At 52.5% G+C, this 23,652-nt stretch overlaps 2 long non-coding RNA genes across 8 annotated transcripts in view; both read right to left on the bottom strand.

Annotated features, from left to right (window-relative positions):
* LOC112856180 (uncharacterized) overlaps positions 1 to 8,937 on the bottom strand; it is a 59,632-nt gene extending 50,695 nt beyond the window's left edge. For 3 of the 7 annotated variants that reach the window (XR_015252772.1, XR_015252769.1, XR_015252771.1), the window contains exons 1-3: positions 8,424 to 8,936; positions 7,275 to 7,420; positions 4,437 to 5,384 (exon numbers count right to left, since the gene is read on the bottom strand). This is a non-coding gene — a long non-coding RNA (uncharacterized LOC112856180). Of the gene's footprint in view, positions 1 to 4,436; positions 5,385 to 7,274; positions 7,421 to 8,423 lie in introns of all 7 variants that reach the window. The other 4 variants (XR_003223076.2, XR_015252774.1, XR_015252773.1 and 1 more) reach the window with 3 other exon arrangements.
* A 1,782-nt stretch (positions 8,938 to 10,719) lies between these two features.
* The window catches only part of LOC147580304 (uncharacterized), a 53,823-nt gene continuing 40,890 nt past the window's right edge, over positions 10,720 to 23,652 (bottom strand). The window contains exons 3-4 of the long non-coding RNA XR_015251915.1: positions 18,031 to 18,175; positions 10,720 to 10,788 (exon numbers count right to left, since the gene is read on the bottom strand). This is a non-coding gene — a long non-coding RNA (uncharacterized LOC147580304). The remainder of the gene's footprint in view (positions 10,789 to 18,030; positions 18,176 to 23,652) is intronic.

Below are 23,652 nucleotides of genomic sequence, written 5' to 3'. Positions count from 1 at the left end.
TATAAAACATAATCCTTATTTTTCTTCACAGGAAAAATATACCTCATACGGAATATGGGTGAATTGCAATACATTTGATCCGTGTGAGTCGGCACTTCCAGAGCAAGCGCGTCTAGGTCTTAGAAAGTCTGAACACAATCTTGATGTCTGGCCTAGGGGAAGCACGCAGTACATTTCTCCCAAAGGCAGGGGATGAATGAATGGCAACCCAAAGTGATTCTGAAAAGTGCGTAGGTGGGAGGAGAGGAAGGAAAACAGGCGAGAGAAATATATAAAGCGTAAGCCAAAGTTTTAAGACAACAACAAAGGAAGTCCTTGTTAGGGAGAAACCCTAGGCCCAACTAGAAGACAGAAGCAGGCGATATCGCCCCCTACCGGCTGGAGGAGTCCCGGATTGTCCACACATTCTGGCTTCGTTTATTGACCTGTCATTGTTGCTTCTCCCACACCAAGAACATCAAAGCCCTTTGGAATTCTCTCAAAGAAAGAAGTCAGTGGTCCCCGAGGATCAGCCTCTGCCTCGCTCCGGGAAGGAGGCTCGAGGGGAGCTGTATCACTGGCTTTGTGTCAGACATCCTGAAATGGATCCAAACCCATCTTGAACCTATTTCTACCTTCCTCCTGAACCACCTCTTGGTTAACATGTTCCATATGTTCCTTTCCCTGGTGGAAAATAGGCTTTGCTTTTATTTCAAAGGGCATCACTGGAAAGTCTGGGGGGCAGGGGCTTTGTCCTAAGACAAGCAATCTTTGGGGAGCTCTTTTAAAGAAGCAGAGATTCCGACTTCAGCCAGGTCACGATCTCGCGGTCCGTGAGTTCGAGCCCCGCGTCGGGCTCTGGGCTGATGGCTCGGAGCCTGGAGCCTGTTTCCGATTCTGTGTCTCCCTCTCTCTCTGCCCCTCCCCCGTTCATGCTCGGTCTCTCTCTGTCCCAAAAATAAATAAAACGTTGGAAAAAAAAATTTTTTTAAGAAGCAGAGATAAACAGAAAGATTTATATACAAGATGTTCACCGCAGCATTATTTATAATAGCGAAAGAGTGGAAGCGGTCTAAATGCCCAACGACAAGGGGCTGGTTAATGAAATTATGATCTACCCACACAGTAGATATCACAGCCATTAAAAGCCAGGCTTTTGGAGATTATTTTTATAGAAATATCCAATCTTTTGTGAGCCCTTCATAGGTGCCAGGAGGCATTGTCTCTGCTTTACGTGTCTTACCACAGCCCTGTGAACAAAGCTCTGCTTGCATTGTCTCCATGTGACACGCAAGGACACCGAGGCCCAGGCAAGCCAAGGTCACACAGCTAGGGCTACAGCTGTGCCACCCTAGAGCTGCACCGTGACGTGACGTGCTGCGTGCTGCTGCCTCCCTCTCACAGAGATTCGTGGAAATTCTGAGCCTGGGGAGTTGGAGGCGAAGTGGCGAATTCCTTCCCGGGTCTGCGGCACGCTTTCAGGAAGGAGGGCGGGTCGGGCAGCACCCCAAGCAGCGGTGAGGTTGTGGCCAGGCGACTCTCACAAGGAAGGTTCACAGAGGAGGAAAGAGCCCAAGCAAGTTGTGGGGAGACTTTAGCAAGCACGGAGGACGTGGGGATGGTTAGCGCATCAGGTATGTTGTAACAGCACTGGAAACCAATAGAGAAACCACAAGGGACTGGGCTGAGCCCTGCAGCACGTGCCAAAGCAGGGACAGTGACCGTCGAAACCGCTAGTGTTAGTGAGCCCATCCAGACACCCGTGCTGCGTGCTATTCCAGGTGTCTCATTAAATCCTGAGGACCACAACCTTTCTTCGGGCTATCATCATGCCCATTTCACAGGAGAGAAAACTGAGACCCGGCAAGATTTAAGTAATGTGCCTGGGGTTTCGACCGGTGAGCAATCGTGCCGGAGTTGAAGCGTGTGGTGCAGAGACCGGAGGCCACGTGCTTAACCACTGGGCAACCTCCTCCCTCCTGGAGTTGGGGGGGGGGGGGTGCGGCGTGCCAGGCACAGGGATAGGCGTTCAAGTTTATCCCCCACGAGCGCATGCTGTTTTGTGTTCCATCAGCTACAGCTGGCCTCCTTCGCTATTCAGGGAAACCATTCTATATGGAAACGATTACAGAGCCTCCTGAGTTTATGAGAACCCCCAGGAAGCCCAGCGTCTAGCAACACCAGAGGTGGGGGAGGGGAGAGATTCCTCCACATTTGGGGAAAACCACCCAATGGTCTCTGGTTCCTCCAGCTGGTGCCGTGTGAAGTCCACGGGGCATCTGAAACAAAGGAACCTCGCATGCCCACCCCAGAAGTCTTGGGCCCCTCCTCAGCCCCAAGATGCTGGCTCTGCCCCCGTTAGCCTCCAGCCCAAGGGGCCTCAGCCTCTTCCTCTAAGATCGGCCACCTCCTACCAGGTCGCCGGGCTCTGAACCGGCTCCCCAAGCCCGTAGCAAAAGGGCCCAGCCCTCCTGCACCCCTGCCCACCACCCCCAAGGCAAGCTCTTCTCGGACCCTTTACTTATCTGCTTTCACTGTCCACAGTAGCAAACATGGGGATTTTTCTGGTCTGCCTCCCTTCCCGAAAAGGTGAGTGGAGGTCTCTGTGGATTCTGACTACTGTGCACCTGGAGGGCAGGCTCACCGGGTCTAATAGAATGGACAGCCCTTGGGGGCCAATCCAGCGCCGGCACCCCTCCCACCCACAAGCCCACCCCCCAACAGACCCAGAGGAGCAGGCTCTGGAGCCCTGCTGTCTAGGACACACCCCCTTTCTTGGCCCCAGGCCCCCTGACCCGAGGCGCAGCCCCTCAGACTGCCCGGATCCCAGCGCCCGGAGGGAGGTCCTCTCCTCCGCCACTACGGGGCATTTGGCGGTGAGGAGGAGAAGCCGGGCAGTGGGGCTCTCCTCTACCAGAGAGAGCTGGCCCTCAGATGGAGGGAAGAAGGAGGAAGGAGAGCCGCGAGTGTGGGAAAAGAGCCTTAGGCAGGACTCTGCAGTTTTGGACTCTTAGTTCCTCAGAAGCGGGGCTGAAGCTTTCACCCCTGGGTTTTGTGAAACTTCGCCATCTCCCTTCCACAAGGTCATCATTTGGCTTGAGCAAAATGTCCCTTGCAGCCAAATGGGCCCCAGCTAAAGCAGCCTGAACTAGCCCATCGAAGCTGGAGGGGGCCATCCCCCCGGAGGGCTGTTCTGAAGGCCTGGGCCCTGCAGGAGAGTTCTCAGCTCGGGGCCCCATCCTCCCCGGACCAGGGGCACTGTGTGGGGAAGGTTGCCGCTGAGTCCGTGGAAGTTCAATGGCACTCTAGACTTGCTGTACGATGGGCTCAACCCCAGACAAGTGCCTTTCACGTTGGCCTCTAGGACTTCTGCAGCCTGCCCCCCCTGGACCCACTCGCAGTTGCCATCCTGGTGGCAAAGCCTGATTAATCCTTTATCTCATGCTTCTGCGTCTAAAGTAGCTCCCCGCTACATACAGGGTAAAGTTCAAGTTCCCCACCACGGCGTTCAAGTTCACTGTGTACCTCCTGCAGCCTTATCGCACCCCATTTCAGATTCTGTGTCTTAGCTGGATAGAACTCCATGCCTTTGCTCATTCGGTTCCCTCTGCCTAGAATTCCCTTAGCTTGCGTCTCTGCTTTGCTAACTTCCACTCCAACTTCCCAGGCTGGGGAAAAGGGTTCCTCCTCTGGGCTCCCGCACCTCTTGGCCTCACTTAGCCTGCCAAAACTCAGACCAGACTACGCTGTCACTGGCTGCTTTCTTGTCTTTCCACTGCACTATGGACTCTCCAAGGGCCAAGATCACCACTGCTTCCCTCTTCCCCAGTGGTAGGTCCGGCGTAAATTGGCCTCTGTCCACTCGCCCACCCCACCTCGTGGTTACTCTCTCCAACCAAGCTACCAATTTCCAAGAGAACATTCAGGCCACCCGTCGGGATCTTAGAGATGATGCAACGGAGGCTCAGAGGCTTGCCTTGTGCCCTTTGAACCCATCCGTTTCTCTGTGACAATCCCTGGCTCCCCAGCAGGGCTTTGCAACCTACCCGTTTGCTCAGCGTCTGTCCCCTAGGAGACGGTGATCACCATACTATTCAGCTTCTAGCCCAGAACCTGGCCTATTAATAGGTGCTTAATCGAAGCGTGTTCGAAGGAAGGGGCAGGGAAAGGCTTTCACGCTGAGAAAGCCCACCAGCCCCACGATGGGCAAACAAGGCTTAACCCCATTTGGTTTCTCTGCAGCTTCCAGCGAAGAGCTGGGGACACAGTCAAGCGTCAGCTAGCATTTTCAGACCAAATTCTACACACCATGACTTTCTTCGGTATTTGTGCTGCGATTTACAAGGCACTTTTGCAAACATTGACTTACTTAATTTTCATAATAATCATTAGAGGTCTTATCATTTTTTTTTTTTTTTTTTTAGATTTTATATGGAGGAGCCAATCCCAGGCCTTACCTGCCGGCAGCCTAGCCCACGGCACACACTCCTATCTGAAGTCAGAGTCCCGCTGCCTAGACAAATCCATATATGTTACAGGCATCCTTGTCCACGCATGGTCCAAACACAGCATGGTTACATGATTGCTGATAGAAACAGGGAATCCTCAGCGAATGAATGGTCTTGCTCCTAAGATCAATGGCCCAAATCAGAGAGCCCAGACCCCCCCTGACTCGTAATTCTGTTCTGTGATTCCCTCTGCCCCCCACCGAGCCGTGAAACAGCAGTGCCCGAAGCAGCCAACCGCTCCCAACCAACCCTCTTTCTCTAGCTTCTCCTGGAGCTTGCTGACCTCAGAGTCGCCCTTCCCAGATGGCAAAGCTGTAATAAGGCAACGCTCAGAGGTGGCCACCCATCAGAAGCTTCCAGCCCCTCCCTCATCCCAGAGGCCAACCTTTGGTCAACAGTCTCTTCTTTCAAGAGAGAAACCACAGAGTGACCGCCAGCAGAGAGAGAGGGACTGGTCAGTTGAGACCTGAGGTTGAAACCTGGCCTTGCCACCAAATCTCTGTTTTTGCTTGGGCAAGTGGCCCCCACCTCAGGTGGCTCTCTTCACAAGGACGGTGGTGGCTTCCCTGAGCCATCCATTTCCTCTTTCCTGCCAAGCCTCTCGATAACCAGAAGCCACGGTTCTGGGGCAGGGAGAAAGTTTAGGGCACTAACAGTAAAGTTTCCTCCCTTTCTGCAAAAATAACAAACCAACAATAAAAATAGCAATAGGGCATATATACTGTTTACTTACACAATTTCACACCATCTTCGCAGAAATGTTAAGAGGTGGATATTCCTTTTGCTCCCATTTTAAAGATGGAAAACAAATTCTCAAAAAAAAAAAAAATACTCCATTTCATCCTTGGAACGCAGCTGGAGACAGGTAGAAGCAAGATTCGAAACTGGGCGACTTATCTGCGGAACAAGAACATTTTAGAACATCATTCTTTTCTGCTGGTCTCACCAGCTCAGCTTGTCCTTCCCCATAGAACATTTATAAAGTTCGACCACATACTTGGACACAGAGAAAAAAATCTTTTCATTTAAAACTGGAGAGTCTATAGGTCGCATTCTCTGACCGTAATCCAAAATTTTTAAATAAAAAAATAATGGGGCTGAAAATATTCTTCAACGTTTTATTTATTTTTGGGACAGAGAGAGACAGAGCATGAACGGGGGAGGGGCAGAGAGAGAGGGAGACACAGAATCGGAAACAGGCTCCAGGCTCTGAGCCATCACCCCAGAGCCCGACGCGGGGCTCGAACTCACGGACCGAGAGATCGTGACCTGGCTGAAGTCGGACGCTTAACCGACTGCGCCACCCAGGCGCCCCAGGGGGTGAAAATATTCTTAAGTGCTTGGGAATTAACAAACAGAGGTCTAGATAACCCATGGATCAAAAGAAATATTAAAACGAAACTCAAAAACCATCTAGAAACAGATGAAAAGAGGAACATTTGATTTCAAAACCTACGGGACCCCCAAAAAAGCTCAACTCAGGGGGAAATTATGGCCTGAAACGCCTTCCTTATTAAAGAAGAAAGACTAAAAATAAAGGAGCTGAATACACATCATAAGGAATTAGAAAAATAAGCCAACAAAAAAGGAAAGCACAAAATGGGAATTGACCAATAGCTGAAATTAATAGCCCAGAAACTAAGGGGATAAAAAATATATATATATATACACTAAACAAGTGCTTTGAAACCAGAGTTGGTGGGAGGGAGAGGCCAATGGTATCTTGGGGCCCCCTGATCTGTGAGGGTCTCCCTGGAGCCCCGCCGGCCAGTAATGCAGGCTCCTGGAGCTCGGGGTCCCGGCCCCCAGCAGGTGGCTTGCTCCCACCGCACAGTCTGGCGATGTGACTGCCCACCCGAGACTCCTTGGCCTGGAGTCGCGAGCAGAAGTAAAGCTCCTCCGTCTGGGCTTATTAGGCAAAGGAGGCAGTTTTGTGTTTTCAGCAATGAAAGCTGCTGCGGTTTTGTTTTCTCTCTGTTGCCAGGAGTCAAGAGGAAGTCTGTGGTTAGACATCTTCGGGTGGAGACGTACACAAACACAGAGGCTAGAAATGAGCTCCTCGAATTCAGCCCGCCCGGGCCCAGCCCCATGGAAGGAGGCTAAGGAAACAGAGCCTGGAGCAGGGGAAGGTGGGGGGAGAGACACCGTGGAGATGCCCAGACCCGCAGCCGCACACAGCCTTCCTCTATCCGCGGCCCACCTCCCTTTCCCATCTTGACAGCGGGATCCTGTAGATCTATTTTTTTCTTCAAGGCATGAGGCAACCCAATTTGCCTTCACTCTGTCCAGAGACCGAGGTCAAATGATCCCTGTGAATTGAGCGCCCGTCTCAGTACTGGAGCCATGGCAGGCACTGCGGGCCGCCACCCGCTGTGGGTCCCAGCCTCTCCCTCGTTTCCATCAAAACCTTGGATTTGTTCCGGGTCACACCTCCACAAAGTGCTCACGCCTCCAGCCTCCCGCGTATCTAGAACCTGGCCATTTGATTGCACTTCTGGCCAATGAGCTGTTGCATTCCTAAGTAGACTTTCCCATTCTTCATTCCGGTTCTTCCTCTGTCTCCCTTCTTTGTCCTGCCTGGAGCTGGCATGCAACCCTGGAGATAGGACACCCATCTTGTGTTTATAAGGTAGCAGCAAGAGGATAAAGGGAGAACAGGAAAACAGAAAGGCCAGGCCCTCCGCGGCATAATCCCATCACCTGCCACTCTGCCCTGTGCTACTCTTGTGTCCAGGGAAAAATAACGCCGCATCTGTTAAAACCATCTGTAGCCGGTGCCCCTGTTACCTGCCGCTGAATGAATTCCTTCTTGAAATGACAACTTTGGTCTTCGTAGGGTTTTCGAAATGTTTTCAGCCCGTCTTCTTACTGGGTCCTCATGGAAATTCTTCAAGGTGGGTCAGTATCTTTCTTCCCATTCTCAAATGAGGAAACTGGGGTGCCATGGATGTGAAATGGGTCAAACAAAGAGTTAGGGTCTGAACTCCAGCACTCTGTGCCTCAGTTCATCGCTTCCCCCCCCCCCAAAAAAATCCTTCTTCCTATAAGCAGTTCAGGGCTATCCTTATCCTCACTCTACCTTGCCCCACACAATCTTGCACACAGAAAGCAGAAATCCCTCAGGAACCACGGAGCATGCGAATGGAGCTTGGTCCCACCTTCTAGTGCCAGGAGTAGACATGCTTTTTTATTTTAAAATCCATCACTTCCAATCAAAGGATCTGGGTTCAAGTCTTGGGATATCCCCCCTTAACTTGCTATGTGTTCCTGGGTGGGAACAATCTCTGAAAATCTCCCTGCCCATCCATACAGTGAGAATGGCAGGCGTTCTCCTCCAGAAGCTATGATAATAAATTCAGAGATATATGATAATGTATGATGTATGACAATAAGCTCGGAGATAGTAATCTCGAAGCACTCAGGATGTCACGGAGAACACTTTGCACATGATAAAGCACCGATGCCCTTATTACGGGGCTGTTATCATGATGACTTGGGTCTGTCTCAAGGCTGTGACTCCTCCCTCAGCTCAGCCCTCCTTGCGGTTGACATGTAAATTACAGATATGCTTCACATGCCTTCGTGACTACTCGTCACCATTTGTCGACCTCAGGGGAGCCGAGAACGTTGATCTCATGAGCATTTACCTTTAAGCAAGGATAATGTTAGTGTTATGATACTTACTTGCTCGTTAAGCCAGGCTATTTGATCTCCTAAGGTCTTTACTTTCTTAGTGACCAAAGCTTATCCATTCATCCACTTTCCAAAAAAAGAAATAGACTCTGGGCTGGAGACTCTCAGGGTTGCACGGGACTTAAAAATCATCTGGTCCAGCCTGTCCTCCCACACCGAGCCCTCCCCTTTCTGGGATGGCGTCTCATCTTCATGCCCCCTCCCCCCAAATCCCCGACGGGCATCGAACCTCCACGTGCTCACCTCAGAGACAAGGGGTTTGCTGCCTCCTGGGGTGGTCCATTTCTCCTCTGAACATCGTCTGCTAGAATACTCTTCCTCTAACAGACACTCCTTGGCAGACACAAGGATGTGCTCTTGGCAAACTTCTAATACTGTGCACATTTGACTGTGTAGGATGGTGACTGGCAGAGTCAGTGGGGGATGAAGAAGCCCACGTGAGGTGTTACCAAACAGGAAGTGCCATCTGTGCTGGATGATGACAGTCAGGGAAAGCGTCAATCAGCTGCCCCGCGTGGCTCCAGAGACAGCTTCTTCCTTCCGCACATTAAAGAGCTCAAGAATAGCAATTACTCCGTTAATTCTGACGCTCTGACCATTCACGGGGCCAGGCCAGGCCATGTGGCAGTGACAAGACTGAAATCGCAATCTTGAGATGGAAGTTTATTTCTTGCGCATATCAGGTGCCCTGTGAGTTGCGAGACCCTCCCCCTTTTGGCATGCCGTCTGGAACACGGGGCGTCCAAAGTCCCTATGGCAGAATGAGGAGGCACATTAACCCGCGATTGCCTTGGTCTCAGCCCATTGGGCAGAACAAGCCATGGGGCCCCAATCTAGCTGCAGAGGAAGCAGGGAAGTGTGGCCCAGCACATGGAATCTGTGGTGAGTGCTGTCTCTCCGGCCAGCCTTCCCCCAGGACATCTCAGGGTATGCCATTAAAGAAACGAGAGTCAACCCTGTGGAGAAGAGGAGCCCATGGCCATGGAAATGAACCATGCAAGGTGATGGGGAACTTCTGGGGAAGGCCCTCTGTCTGCTGCTGTTCACTACAAGTAGCCATCACACGGCAATCTGAGGTAGGATCTGTACGCACGGGTGGCCAGGCTCTTCCACCCACAGCGACCATGTGCTGACAAACACCGAGGACAAACTTTGCATGCGGAGTGTTCCCGACGTCCCCACCATCCCTCCCGTCGCCATATTTGCCCCACACACCCCACTCTCCAAAAATGCGGTCTCGGCCTGCTCTGTTTCTTCTCATTCAGCTCCCTCAGAGCTCCATCTTGGCCAGCGCAGTTCCGGGGAGGATAGGAAGGGACAGACAGTGCTGGAGAGACCCAGGTCGCGGGGGAGCATCCTGGCTTGCCAGATCAGTCTCTGAGCCCCCCCACCCTGTCGGAGGGAGGAATTTGGGTCAGCAGTGAAGTGGAAAGAAAACTCAAGAAGAACATAGAGGGCGTAGGGAAGGAGGGACCAGAAGAAAAAAAAAAAGACATAGGTGTTGAGTCCTTTGTGTATAATGGGGATGCAGAAACTCGAGAGTCATGGCGTGTCAGGTCGATTATGGATGCCCGGGGGGTTTGGGGTGCCTTGGAAGAGTCAAAGTTTCTAAAGAAGACTTGAAGCCCAAGATAGCAAGAGAGAAAAGGAAACAGGGACCTCATTCTTTTTCATCTCTTTGAGAGGTGTGCCTGAAGATGGAAAGCTCTCTCTTTTGCTTGCTGGATTGGGCTTCTTTGAACGTGACTTCACGTAGAAACGAGGTCACAAGGAATCCCCACAGGTACTCAGGTTACGTGAATAAAACCCGAAGTTGAATGAATAGCGTATTCTGGAGGCAGGCAAGGCAATCGGATAAGAGCAAGAAGGGGCTGTAATTGTTCAGAAATAGACTAATACGCTTTGGGGATGCCAGAGGACGAGGAGAGTGTCCAGCAGCAGCCAGGAGTGTCCACCCCCAGCCTCTGGGTCAGAGAGCCTGGTGAGCTCTCTGCCCCTTTCCCTGACTCAGGTTCCCAGACCTGAGCTCCATTTCCTGGATGCAGACTGACTCGGGAGTATCTCCTCCCTCCCCCACTCGTGGTACCTCCACTTGGTGGATGCTACAGTGACATTAGCTTTGCTGGCTGCCACCTCCCCCCTGTTGACTCATACGAGACTTCCTGTCAACTAAAAACCCAGCCTCTTTCACTTATGCTGTTGACCTAGGTATCCCACATCCTGTGTGTGTCTGGTGGGTATTCTGAACCCCAAGCAAAGGTCTCTCTTGCCTTTCATCTTGCTATGCATGAATTTGAGCCCATTTCAGCCTGGCCAAGGCCTTTTCAAACCCTGCCTCTCACCTTCCCTGAAACGTCCACCCTTCCCACTTTCCCACACGCCCCTCGGGGACAAGGCGGTTCAGCCCCATGGGGGAATCACCTGGCCTGTAAAAGGGGTAACACAACCTATCTTACAGGGACACCATGAATAGTAAGTCCATTCTAGCCATTGGTAAGTGTTGAACAGGATGTGGCCCAAGACAGTGTCCCTTGGCATACCTCATCTGGGCTGCTCAGCTGGGCTCATGTAGTTAGATTCAGCCATTCCTCTTGCACATGTGGGTATACTGTGGGAAACAAGGCAAATTCTGCATGAATTTTCAAAATAAAACTTAAGATTTATGAGATGTTTCCTCCAACCTGAGGGTCCAAAGTCACTCTCTGCCCTTTGAAAGTCACCCCACCAGCCAGGCTATTTGGATGCACAGAGACAAAATGGCACCTCTTGGCTCCCTTAGTACTGCAAGGAAGAAGTCTAGATCTCTAGGGCACCTGGGTGGCTCAGTCGGTTAAGCATCTGACTTCCGCTCAGGTCATGATCTCACGGTTCGTGAGTTTAAGCCCCGCGTGGGGCTCTGTGCTGGCAGCTTGGGGCCTGGAACCTGCTTCAGATTTTGTGTCTCCCTCTCTCCCTCTCTGCCCTTTCCCTGCTCGTGCTCTCTCTGTCTCTCGAAAGTAAGTAAATATTTTTTAAAAAAGAAATGCAGCTCTCTACTTTCAAGAGCTGCCTCTTCCCCTGGGGCCCACTCCTCCCCACGCTGCTCTCTCCCCAGCTCCGGGAGCTCTCCGGATACTCAGAAGGAACAACCTCAGCAGCTGGTCCACTCCCTGCCACAAGCGACGGTCCAAATTGTGGCTACTCTGACCTTGATCTTCAACCTCACTCCTAGGCTAGCGATGCAGAAGAAAGCACGGGACTTGGAGAAAGACAAGCCCACGTTCAAATTCTGCTCTCTTTCACCAGCTGACAGACTCAGGAAAGTCACCCACCCCCCGCGATCAGATTGGCAGGACTGCAAATTGGGATAACAGGACCGTCCTCACTGGTGGTTGGGAAAGTTACGAGGAAGGACTGGCTCCCCATCTGTCTTCAACCGCCGTCCCCCACCACCTCCCTCTCTGCCTCAATTCTTCCCAAATGTGAGATTCTCTTTCCTTCTCATTTTTACATAAGGAAAAGAGCCGGCCATCAGGAGACCTCACCCGACTCACGACGTGACCTTCAAGTCACTTACGTGAACCGTGCCTCGGTTTCCTCACCTTTACATTGAGAGGCCTGAGTGAGAGATTGATAATGTCAGCTTCTGCTGGTTGCACGCCTGCTGTGTGGCAGTCATGCCATAAATGTCACCTGTTTACATTAATCCAGTGGCTCAAGGAGGCATTATTATGTGAGAAGGAGCAGGCATAGCACCCATGAGCATAGGCTGTGGCTAAGGCTGCTCCACCCCATCCCCCTGCTCTCCCTTTGGCTGCTTCATGGTCTAAGACAAGTAACTCAACCGCTCCGTGCCTCAGTTTCCCCTCTGCCAACAAGGGTGGTCATGAAAATTAAATCGGATCCTGCACCCAGAGGCCTCACCCAAGGCCTGGCACACGGGCAGCCCAGCATGGCTAGTTTCCCAGAGGATGTGAGGTGTCAGAAACCTGTCTAAGGTACCCGGTGCAAGACCACGCAGCTCAAGACCGTGCCCTGGTCCACTGCAGAACGCAGTCTGTGCGTGACCGTGACTGTGGAGTGTCCTCCAGGAGCGTCTCCGGTGTTGACTCTGGAGTTGGTAGGCTGGTAGCCTGGTGTCCAGGGAGAGGCATCAGCCTCTGGGGCACTAAGGCTTTCCCCCCACCCATGGCAGGCTACCAAGACCCCAACAAGCATGCCCACGGAGAACACACACACACACACACACACACTGCAGGAGCCATATTCTCAGCTCCACCAGCTTCAAGGCTCCATCCCAGAACCCAAGACTGCTACAAATAGACCTTTGAATCAATTGTCCCATCCATATACTTGCCTGGGCCCCAGCCTCTGCTGGGTGCTGTGATGGACACATAGAAGAATACTCTTCAATGCCATGTTCATTGAGCACTTGCTATGTGCCAGGCACTGTGACTTTAGAGGCAAATAAGTCAGGGTCACCAGACTTATGGATGAGACTAGCGCATGGCACAACACAGAATACAGACCAAAAGAGAAGTCCAAGAAACTCTTTACCAGTACAGGGGACACAAGCGGAGTCTTAGAATCCTAAAGTGTCGTCATCATGGGGACAGGGGGGAGAAAAGTTTTCCAGGCAAGAGAAACAGCTTCGGTCCTGTGTGGAGGTAAGAGACACCCTGGCCTCTCTGGGGGGATGGGGAAGGCAGGGATGAGAGACAAGGCTCGGGACTTAAGCTAAAAGTTCTGGCCTTGTCTTATGTCAATGGACAGACACTGAAGGGTGCTAATAAGGAGCACCTGGAAAGAGAGTTTTGAATTACCTGCCTGGGAAGACTTCCTGGAAGAGGTGGCTTTTGAGCAGCCCCTGAAGCCATAGCCAGAACTTTGAGAGGTGGAGACAGAAAGGAAAGCCTCCCACGCGATCAGGCAGCGAGGGAGCCGGGACATGGAACAGGAGGCAAGGGGCCGTCTGGAAAACATCCAGGCCAGCAAGAGATAGCGGGGAGATGTTGCAAGAGACGACAGTGACGCTGCATGGAGGGGCCATGGAAGGTCAGGGAAGGGAATAAGCACTTTGGGCTGGGAAAGGTCAGAGGAAGTCTTATGAAGAGAATGAATCAATTGATGAGCCAATCAATCCACGAGTAGGCCTTGATTTAAACCTCCAAGTTTAACAGGTTTGCGTGAGCCCGGGTGCCACACCCAGGCAGGCTGCCTCTGCCCGCCCCCACCCCGGCTGCCCTGCTTCCGCCCTTTTAACCACACCTTCATCAAACCTACTCCTTTTGGAACCCCACGAGTAACCTCAAAGTTAACCTTTTGAGCTCATCAAAATCCTAGAGTCCACACAACCTAAGCCCTTAGTTTTATATTTGAGAACATTGAAGTCCAGACACAGGACGTGACTTATCCACGGTCACATCGGGACACTTTGCAGTGTCACAGCCAGAACTAGCACTGGGATCCTCAAGTGCCCTCCTCCTAAACGTCAGCCATCAGGGGTCCACGAACGTCTCCACCCCAAAGACATGTCTTTCATCATAGAAACTTCTTTCTTAGAAGAAAGAAGAAATTGACTCCTTAGGACCCAAAGGAATGAATCTAGGATAGTCATGCTTTAAGCCACATGACCAGTTCTGAAGAAATACCTGGCTGTCGCAGCACCGAAGCTAGACCAGGTGGGTAACCAACCTCCTTCCCCAGATTGGAAGCTGGCCTGAGCCCTATGTGCAGAACAAGCAGGGGTGAAGCACTGAGAATTTCACCTGCTTTGTTTCAGTTTCCATAGAAACCTCGCGGGGAAAGATGGGGAAACCCCATCTTCCAAACCACCGTTTCAGGAGGCCAAGAGGTGGCCCAAGGCATGAAGGTGACAGTGTCGGGGTCTGCCCCCCCCCCCCGCCAGCCACTCCCCTCTGGCAAGAGGACACCATCCCTGCAGGCTCGCCCACTGCTTACTCTTCCTTCAGGGCCTGGGCACCCTCACAGGGCACATCTGTTCTTTGCCAGGTCAGTAACAGCCCATCAGGAAGCCCCTGTTTAATAAGCCATCCATGTTAAATTATCGAAGGAATAGGAAAGTGCCATGAAGATTCAGGTCAACAGGAGTAGGGAGGAAAGGGGCGATAAAAGAATATGAATTGAGTGCCCATGAGCTAGACGTTCTCTGGGGGTGTAGCTGTGCGGTTGTACAATGACGTCACACTAAGCCGAGTCCTCTCATTTTACAGAGGCTCAGAGGGGTTTATTGACTTCCAGGGACAAACAGCCATTGAGTGGAGTCCAGCTCAGGTCAGGCTGACTCTCATTGGTGCCGTGCTGCCCCCAGAGCAGTCAGAATGGGTGAGGGACGGCGGGCTGGAGGGGCTGGAGAGAAGGCAGCGGAAGCTAAAGCAGGGTCAACCAGAAGGAGGGAGGAGATGGGCAGGGGAGAAGCCAGAGGGCTGAGGCGGGGGGACTGGTGAGCCCGATTCTTAGGAGCACCTCGATGTCCCCCTCGAGCTTCTCTTTCCTCCTGACCATTTTTACCAACTTGACTAGAACACGGAGCTGATCCTTGGAGGCGGGGAAGCTGGTGGCAAAGGAGAAAAAGAACAACCTCCCTTCTCCCTGTGTCCCTTTCGGGAGGTTGGGCTTTAACATATAAATCTGGACGGATACAATTCAGTCTGTAGCACCAACCAAGGAAGGAATTTAGTAACGACATCAGAAGAGGCCTTCGGCACTTAGCGTTCTTTCTTCCTCTGGACGTTGGGGTTGAAACATCACCTCCTTTGTGGGATTTCCAGAATCACTGGGCTAGATCACATCAAGGGGCCCCGGTTCTCCGCCCCGCCCTGTGCCCGCTGCCTCTGCCTGTGACTTTGTAAAAACCTCTCACAGCAAGGACATGGAGTCTGTCCCCCTCTTTGATTCAGGGTTAGGCCATGCCATCTTTTGGCTCATGGGATGTTGGCACATGTCAGGCAAGCAGAAGCTTAGGAGAGCACTTGAATGATTGGTTTCTTTGCTTCTGCACTCCCCCATCACCACATGACTATGCCTGAGCTAACCTGGTGGAGGACGAGAAATCTGTGGAGTAGAGCTGAGCTGCCTCAGTTGTCCCAGATGAGGCCAGGTAAGATCAACCAACGGCCCGACTCATTCCCACACCTTTCAGGAGCTCAGCTGAGGCTAGAAGGAGCTCCCAGCTGACTCCTTAAATTAAGGAGCTAAGAAACTGTTTATTGACTTAAGCCACTGAGTTTGGGATGGCTTGTTACGCAGTATTGGCACTCGATAGCTGACACAAACACAAGATAGTGCATAATCGGTGCCCGAAGGGTGGGTATTTCCTCCACCGTTCTACTCACCGCCCTCCCTTCAGACGCAAACATAATTCTCACAGGGATAGTTGGGACGCACCAATCGTGGTCCTGGTGGATGTTGAGCTGCGATCTCATTGTTACTCCCGCTTCAGATTGATTACAGACGCTGACTGCTCAATTTTGATTAAATACTAAATCATAAGCTGCTTACAAAATGCCTGCAAAACGCTGACATTTATGAAGTCCAATAAACTACTTGTAAGAACAGGAGTGCTAGATTGGGAGAAAAAAATAAAATCTTCACCCAAACAAACATCGGTTGACAGCAGGCAGATGGTCAGAATCCCTCACTTGTAAACTAGAAAAATTAAGATTTGGCAAGGGTTGTCTGAAAATAACTAGCAAACATCAAAGTTTCCCCTTTCTATGCTGGTGTTTTTCTGGGCCCAGCTTCAATATTTTCACAGGCTACTGCACGGAAAAGGTGTTGCAGGCCTCCGCGTTGCTGGCAAGGAAAGGCTAAGAAATACCAGCAACGATTTATAGGAAGCAAGGTTGCCAACATCCCAAAGAGTGCGCGTTTAACAGCCAGCAACTGCACATTCCCATAAATCCCCAAAACTCAGCATCAGGCCTTCCCTTAATCTGCTGCGGTGTGAGGGAAAGGGAAGGCAGAATTTTCTAACTCGATTTTCCACTCGGATCGGCTTTCACAGGGGTGACCGTGAGTTAATCTTACAAGGCCTTCAGCGATCTTAATAGAAATGGAATCCAGCCTTAAAACCACAGGGTAGGGCTCTCCTCACCTTTGTTAAGTCAAGGAATGCAGGCGCTAAGAGGGGCTTTGGCTCAGGCTCAAACAAGCCCCACAGGTCCAGGAGAAACACAGGCTTTGGCGGCCCTGGTTCTCATTTTTTCCTGGCCTTTCTGTGACCTCCGAAGGGCTCAGAGAGTGCGCCTGTGAGCTGATGAGGTGGGTTTGTGTACTTACGTGGCTGTCCACAAGGGTCAACATACCTCCAGAGATGGCCCAGGAGCCACCGCTTGATAGATTGCCCCTGGTGCCTCAGACACACAGCTTGCACACAAGACCACGACCTCACGAATCACAGAATCGGGGCCCCTGCTGGGAGAGCAGTATTTCATGGTGGAAAGATTGCAGACATTAGGTCTGGGAACCAGATCCCCAACCATCTCTGGCTCCTTCTGGCTTCATGGGCAAGACCTTCAGTCATGCTGAGGTCTCCACCCTCCAGCTAGGGGAAACCACAGGCACTTTGCAGGGTTATTGAAGGGCAATATGGACGCGACGTGAACGAGACAAACTCATACGCAGATCATTGCGATGTACGTTGAGTGCCATGACTAAGTTCTGCCCAGGGCATTACAGGAGCATAGAGAACACCTGGTCTGTCAGAAAGTAACTCCTGAGCTGTCTTAAAGGTTGAATGAGAGGGAACCAGCGGAAAAGGAAAGGAAAGAACATTCCAGAAAAAGAAGACTAGGTGAGCGAATTATTGACAACCAGCCTCTGTTTGAACCCTTTCAGTACTTCAACAGCCTACTGAAGAACCCGTTCTAGTTAAGGAAATCCTTTCTTTCAGAGAGTCTCTCTCTCTCTGGCTTCCACTGATTGGCCTTATTCCCTACAGGGCATTTATGGAAGGCAGCTCTTGTGTCTTTCCCTCCTTGGGTAACAGGGTCTAGCCCTATCAGGCATTGCTTGCGTCAGGAAGTAGAGTCTGCACCCTGTTTTCCTTACTTGGGTCACGGCCCAACATTCCAGAAGAACAGGGGTCAGAGCCCCAAAGATGCTCAACGAACCCATCTGGAAAATAAGTGACCCTGGGATTGGAGCTGAACTTTAGGGGAGAGGGCCCAGCTCCGGGTAGAGGGTCTGGCTCAGCTCTGCTTCCGAGGGCCCAACCCAAATGCAATCAGAAGCCCCGACCAGCGGACAGAGCCTATGGCTTCTTGAAGTCGATGGCCAAGAGGAAGAGGGGCAGTGAGGGTGGGTGGCTCACCCTGACCCCCAGGGTCCAGCGCCCCACTGGGCTGTGAGGAGACCCCAGGCATCCTCCCCTCAGTGAGCAGCGGGTGGGCCAGCCATGTGTGGAGTCAACACACGACAAGCACTAGGAGGCCAGCCCGGCCCCGTAGAGGGCTCTCCGAGTGGTGTCATTGCTACTTCTTCCCCTCAGAGACGGAGGGCGTGTGACAAGCGGGGCTCAAGACAATGCCCAGCCCTAACCCGTCTCCCTACCCGCCTGCCACAGACGGGACTCCACCGGGGGCTGTCCCTTTCGTGCAACACAAGAACAGATTTCCCCAGCAGAGCCGACTCAGCGTCTCAGATTCCTCCTTCAGACGATGGAAATCGCTCGGTGTGCCCCCCTCCTATGACAACAGGATGAGCGGATCAATATAAAAGCACTCAGAATAGCACCCGGTGCATAGCGTTACGTATGTGTTAACATTCTTCTTCTTCTCCCGAGTACTCAAGAAGGGAACATAGCACGCAATATATATCAAACAAAATCGCAGCGGGTTTGCCCATTTACCTGGCGCACGGAGAACACGGCGAAGGATATGGCTCTGCAGAAAGACAAGGCCCGTCCTCACCGCTCGCGACACTTGCCTCGTTCCCGCTCGACGTTCGCTGGAATCCGCCGCCCCCTCGCTTCCCCTGGGAGTTGCTCCTTGTCACTGAAAGCACAGAGACGAAGGATCCAAGCTTGGCGTCGGGTGATCTCCATTCAGGTCCCGGCTCCGCCCGGGGTTTTCCGGATTCTGTGCCTCCTGGGGGCGGGGGGGCCCCCGTGTAAAGCGACTGACGGCCACGGCCACGATATTTAAACACATCCTGCGACTCACCTTCCAAATCCCGCAGTAACGTTTCCTAATTAATCACCCTGTGTACTGCATTCTAAATTAATTAAATTAAAAGTCATTAAATCCAGGAAATTGAAATTAGTCTAATTAGATTAGAGGCACATCCAGTGGCTGTGGTGAGGGGTGCCATGTAAATTGGCCAATTTCAGTGTAGAAGAGATAAAGTCAGATTACAGACAGGCTGTTAAGAGGGAGAGGCAAGGCTTACAAAGAATGAGTCAAGGTCGAGGCGATAACGTTATCAAGGAGAATAACGACCACAGTGGCGACAGCCTGCCTAGTTAGTCCCCACAAACCCCCTCTGAGGTAGGTGCTTTCGTCAGCCCAGCTTGACAGATGGGCAAACGGAGGCTGGGCTGCGTGGAGGGCCACGGTGGAAGCCCCTGTGGTTCGACCCCGGAGGCCCCTGCTCGAGCTCTCCCGCCAGCCTCCCGGATCATAGGCAGAAAGGACTCTGTGGGCTGGACAAAGGACAGCGTTGGATGGTGGCCCCGCACACACCAGCCAGCCCAGTCCGGCACAGTCCACGTGATGTGGACTTCTGTCCTCCCGTGATGCCCACGACGGATAACGCTCATGTGCCCACCCCACTTAAGGGTGGTCCAGGCCAAATCATGGCTGTCGAGGACTGGGAGGTGTCCAAGGTTTACCCTACTCGCTAAGAAGCTAGCGCACCTTACAGTCAAGGTTCCTGGGCCAGACACAAAAGACTTCAATCCTCACAGAAATAGTAAGAGGCAGAATAGCAGCCTTTCTTGCCTCCGTTCCCCAAGCCCCAAGTCCCATAAGGCAACATGGAAAGGGCCAAATGATGCCTGCGCATTCAATGGGTCGTATTATAGGAGAGAAACCCCAAGCATAGGGAAGGTGAATCTTTTATAAACTCTTTTTTTTTAATGTCTTATTTATTTTTGAGAAAGAGAGAGACAGAATGTGAGCAGGGGAGGGGCAGAGAGAGAGGGAGACACAATCAGAAGCAGACTCCAGGCTCTGAGCTGTCAGCATAGAGCCTGAAGCGGGGCTTGAACTAGTGAACTGCGAGATCATGACCTGAGCTGAAGTCGGATGTTCGATCGACTGAGCCACCCAGGCGCCCCAGGGAAGGTGAATCTCATACGAGGAACAGTGGGGTTGCCTGCCCTGCTCTCCAGAGGGACGCCCTCCTCCAAGGCTATTGGCTGTACCAGGGACTTGAAAGCATAGCCCGGAACAAAGGCAGGTGGTGCCTCTGTTCACAAAACAGGCAGGAACTCCAAAGTCCTGCAGAGAATTTTCTCCCGACCATATCCACCCTTTTTAGTCTCAGCTTCTGGCCAATTTTTCCTTGAGCACCCCACCCCACTGGCCACTCTGATTAAGCTGACCAACAGGGAGCGGGACCAAATCTGTTCTGTTAGAGTCATGCAGCATTTAAGTGAGGCAAATATCAATAGGGCTCCAGGCAGCAAGAGGAGACCAACCTGCAGTACTGACCTCAGCTTTGCCCTCCCCAGAGTCCTGGACCCGGCCGTCTGAACAAAGGTCATATTAATCAGGGTCTACCTGAGAAAGCCAGGGGGATTCCGCCTTATGGTTCTGTACTGACCTTTCCGTTTGGCCCAAGGCAGTGATCCAAGTAGACAGAATGTATTAGGGACGGCACAGGCTCCACCTTGACCTCCCAGGAGAAAGTGTGGGGCAGTTCCATCATTCAAAACAACCCTGGCTCGACCCTCGGCTCTCAGTGAGCTGAGATTGACATGAGTGCCTTCCAGATCCCAGGGCAAGGTGAGGTCAGCTAAAGGCAGGGACAGATTTTTTGCTGCCTTTTCTGAGTGGGGGACCCCCATGATAGGGATAACTAACCACAGGAACACACACAGGTGCCAAGTGGCTTCAGTCATCGGGGGGTTCCCAACGTGCCAGCAATGTCTACTTAGATACTGAAGGTCTCTTTTTTTTTTTTTAATTTTTTTTTCAACGTTTATTTATTTTTGGGACAGAGAGAGACAGAGCATGAACGGGGGAGGGGCAGAGAGAGAGGGAGACACAGAACCGGAAACAGGCTCCAGGGTCTGAGCCATCAGCCCAGAGCCTGACGCGGGGCTCGAACTCACGGACCGCGAGATCATGACCTGGCTGAAGTCGGACGCTTAACCGACTGCGCCACCCAGGCGCCCCCTGAAGGTCTCTTTGATGCCTTCTAAGCTGTAAGTCACCATGTATTCAGAAGGGACACAGTTAATGTCTGGCTTCCACACGAGAAGTACAGTCCCAAGGGTGCATATGGAGACCCTAGAAAGAAAGTACTTTTTTTTTTTTTTACAACTATTGGGATCCCCCAAGTGGGGACTTCATCACTCAGGGGACACGGGTTGACAGCACCTCCCATGGCCTTTCAGTGGGTCATAAGCCATGGGGTTCCCAATTCCGCTGCCATCAGTCTTGTCTAGTCCTTGGTTTGGGGGATATCACCTGAGGGCAGACTGTCCAACCGGTTCTGTCTGTCCACTCCCCCAGCCGGGTGCCCACTCCCCCAGCCGGGTGACATTCACCTGCCCCATGGAATGACTGAGTAACAGCTGTGAGAATCCAGACACCCAGAGGTGCTGACGGTATTTTGTGCGGGAGATGAAGGAGCTGGGGCCATTCCTGCCTTTCGTACAGAGTTCTCAGTGAGGTTAAGGGGAGTAGGGACCAAATGATGGTCAGAGCTGCCTGGTGGAGGACGGCAGACCCAGCAGTTTGTTAAATTTAAGGCACTTCAACAGTTTGGGAGAAGCTGCGCAGAGCATCTTCTTTCAAGAGGAAGTCCCCAGGAGTGGTTCCAAAAGACCAATCCCACGAATGTCCCCAGCTTCCCAGTAGCTGACCACCGAGCACAAATCTAAGATATTTCCTCCGCAGGGGCTGGGTTGTTAGCCTCCTTCCGCTGTCATCCCAGTGGCTAGAACATCACCCTTTCCCCCCGATAATCTCCTACTCACACTCTGTCCAGAAGGTTCGGGTACAAGAGCAGTGAGAAGCGTTTTCATAAAACATATAGAGACCCGTTACATCCCCCACTCTGGCCCATGGGGGCCACCGTAGGAGGACTTGGTGAGCCATGTACTCATCCACGTGGTCACCGCCCTGATGCTCCAAGTTCATGGCAATCCAACAAGAGAATCCAGGTGACCGAACCAAAGTTAAATTTGAACCCCCGCAGGTCCCCCCTTTGCTTTTGGGGGTTGCTGGTGGGAAGGAAAGATACATCCCACCCAGGAATGGTCCGGATGGAATCCCGGAGCTCCCAAACTAGATCTCAATAAACTCCCACCCGGATCATTACTCAGGAGGCAGCCAAGGGAAGAGGCTTCCTTTCTGGGTCAGCCGCATCCACACCGCCCGACTAAAGTGACCAGGGGAGGCACAGTCAGCAAGGAAAGGAGCGGGGAGGGAGGGAGAGAGACGAAAGAAGAGACCCAGCCGGGGCATAGCCACATGCAACAAATGCATCTCTGGCGTTCCCATTTACAACATTGACATTCAGGTTACTTTTTCGGTCTCCCCGCAGCTGCGGGAGGAGCTCACTTTATGGACTCAAAGGTCCGTCCTGATCATTTCAGCGGCCCAGAGGAAACATCTGCCCTAAAGATGAAAGCTTCTGCCTCCACCAAGAGAGGAACCACTAGCAGTTTGGAGAAGACAGTTCTCCCATTATCTGCCTCTCCCAAGGTCAGGCCCCTCCCGGGTCCTCCTCCCCGGCAGCAGGCATCCCGCCAGCACGCTGCTCATTAGACGACAGCTCTACCAGGGGCCCCAAACAGCACCGGCGAGCTCCCCAGGTGGCTGCTTAAATGGTATACAAAGGTACATTCTAGACTCTCCAGAGATGAGTCTACATTGCGTATCCTTCCACGAAGCTCGATGATATTAATTTTTACAGCGGAGTTGATAAGAATGAAGCAACCGGGGGAAAAAGAGGAAAAAAAAAAAAAAATGAAGCTACCCTTCCCTCCAATCCCTGCACTGCTGACGTTGCAAATTAAGAGCCGCGTCATCAGGCGGCTTGGGGTGGGCGTTCAGGTTTGCTGCCCCTTGTAGGCCCTTCTTGGGCAACACGGGGCCGAGTTCCACCTGCCTCGTCTGCCCCCAGACACCGCGCGTGGTGCAGGCGTGTTGGTGGCTGGAACAAGGGGTCCCGGCTAGTGATGAAAGCCCGCGTGGGTGCCCGTCTTTGCAGATGCCAACGGGACACGATGGGGGCAGGTTAAAGCAGGCAGGGGCAATATGCCTCCTCTCTATGAGCTCCCAACCAACAATGAGCCTGACCCTTTCCTCTTCCACTGCTGCTTTGCCTAATTTGCTTCACTGCTGGGGGGGGGGGGCGGAGGTGGGAAAAAAATCCTGAAGACGAATAAAAGCATTGGTCTCTTTCGACCATCAAAGGCAGAACTGGATGCTGCGTGGTGATTTTCAAGGCAATTCCAAATTAACTTCAAATTACCAAGAGCCGACTCCCTCCATGCCTTTCTCTCTCACGCTCGCTGGCTCACGCTGTCCCCCCCTCCCCCCCCCCCCCCGCCGCCGCCTTTAGCCTGACTTTGTTCACAGAGCAGAACAGTTCCCAGCCTCCCTGTGCTCTGCTGTGAAACCAGTCCATGCTTTTCCACTTCACCCCTCCATCCCCCTGGGCAGCGGCTCCCGTCCCCCCTTCCAAAGGAACCAGCCAGGAGGCTCAAACACTGAGCGAGCGTTTGCTTTTTCCAAGAAGAGGTTCCAAGGGACCGCCGCGCTTTCCAGCCAAGAGACTCTGTTCGGTGTGTGGTTGCTGGAGATTGTAAGACATCGGCCAGGTAGGGTACCCCCCACCCCCACCACCACCAGAGCCTGCCAGGGCTCAGAGAGTCATTCCTGAGTGCTCCCCAGCCAGGGGAGGAAGAGGTGAGGGAAGGGGAGAAGGCAGAGGCAGAAGTGTGCTAGGGACATGGGGCAGATGGGTCATTCTTTCAGTGATGCTGGCCTGGAGGCCACCGCTCTGTGGGAGCCACGTCCAAGGCCACTCCCGCAGATGTCCTCTCTCACTGCCTCTGCCCCACGGAGCTCGCTTGCTCACCCGCCTTCCTGGGAATTCAGACTCAGTGCCTGCCCAGCCCCTCGATTCTGGGCGCACCCTGCCTGCTGTCTATTAGGGACTCCGCGTGCATGAGAAACACAGACACAGCCTGACGCAGCACGCGGTCTCAGCGAGCGTTGTCCCATGCCCCCACTTCCTCTGCCCTGTCTCTTCTCCTAAAAGTAAGCTCCACGACAAAAGGGACCGACCGTGT

Source organism: Puma concolor, chromosome B3, assembly GCF_028749965.1.
Source record: "Puma concolor isolate L17-30 chromosome B3, mPumCon1.1.hap2, whole genome shotgun sequence".
NCBI classification, from domain to species: Eukaryota; Metazoa; Chordata; class Mammalia; order Carnivora; family Felidae; genus Puma; species Puma concolor.
This window is presented reverse-complemented; position numbering and strand designations above follow the sequence as displayed.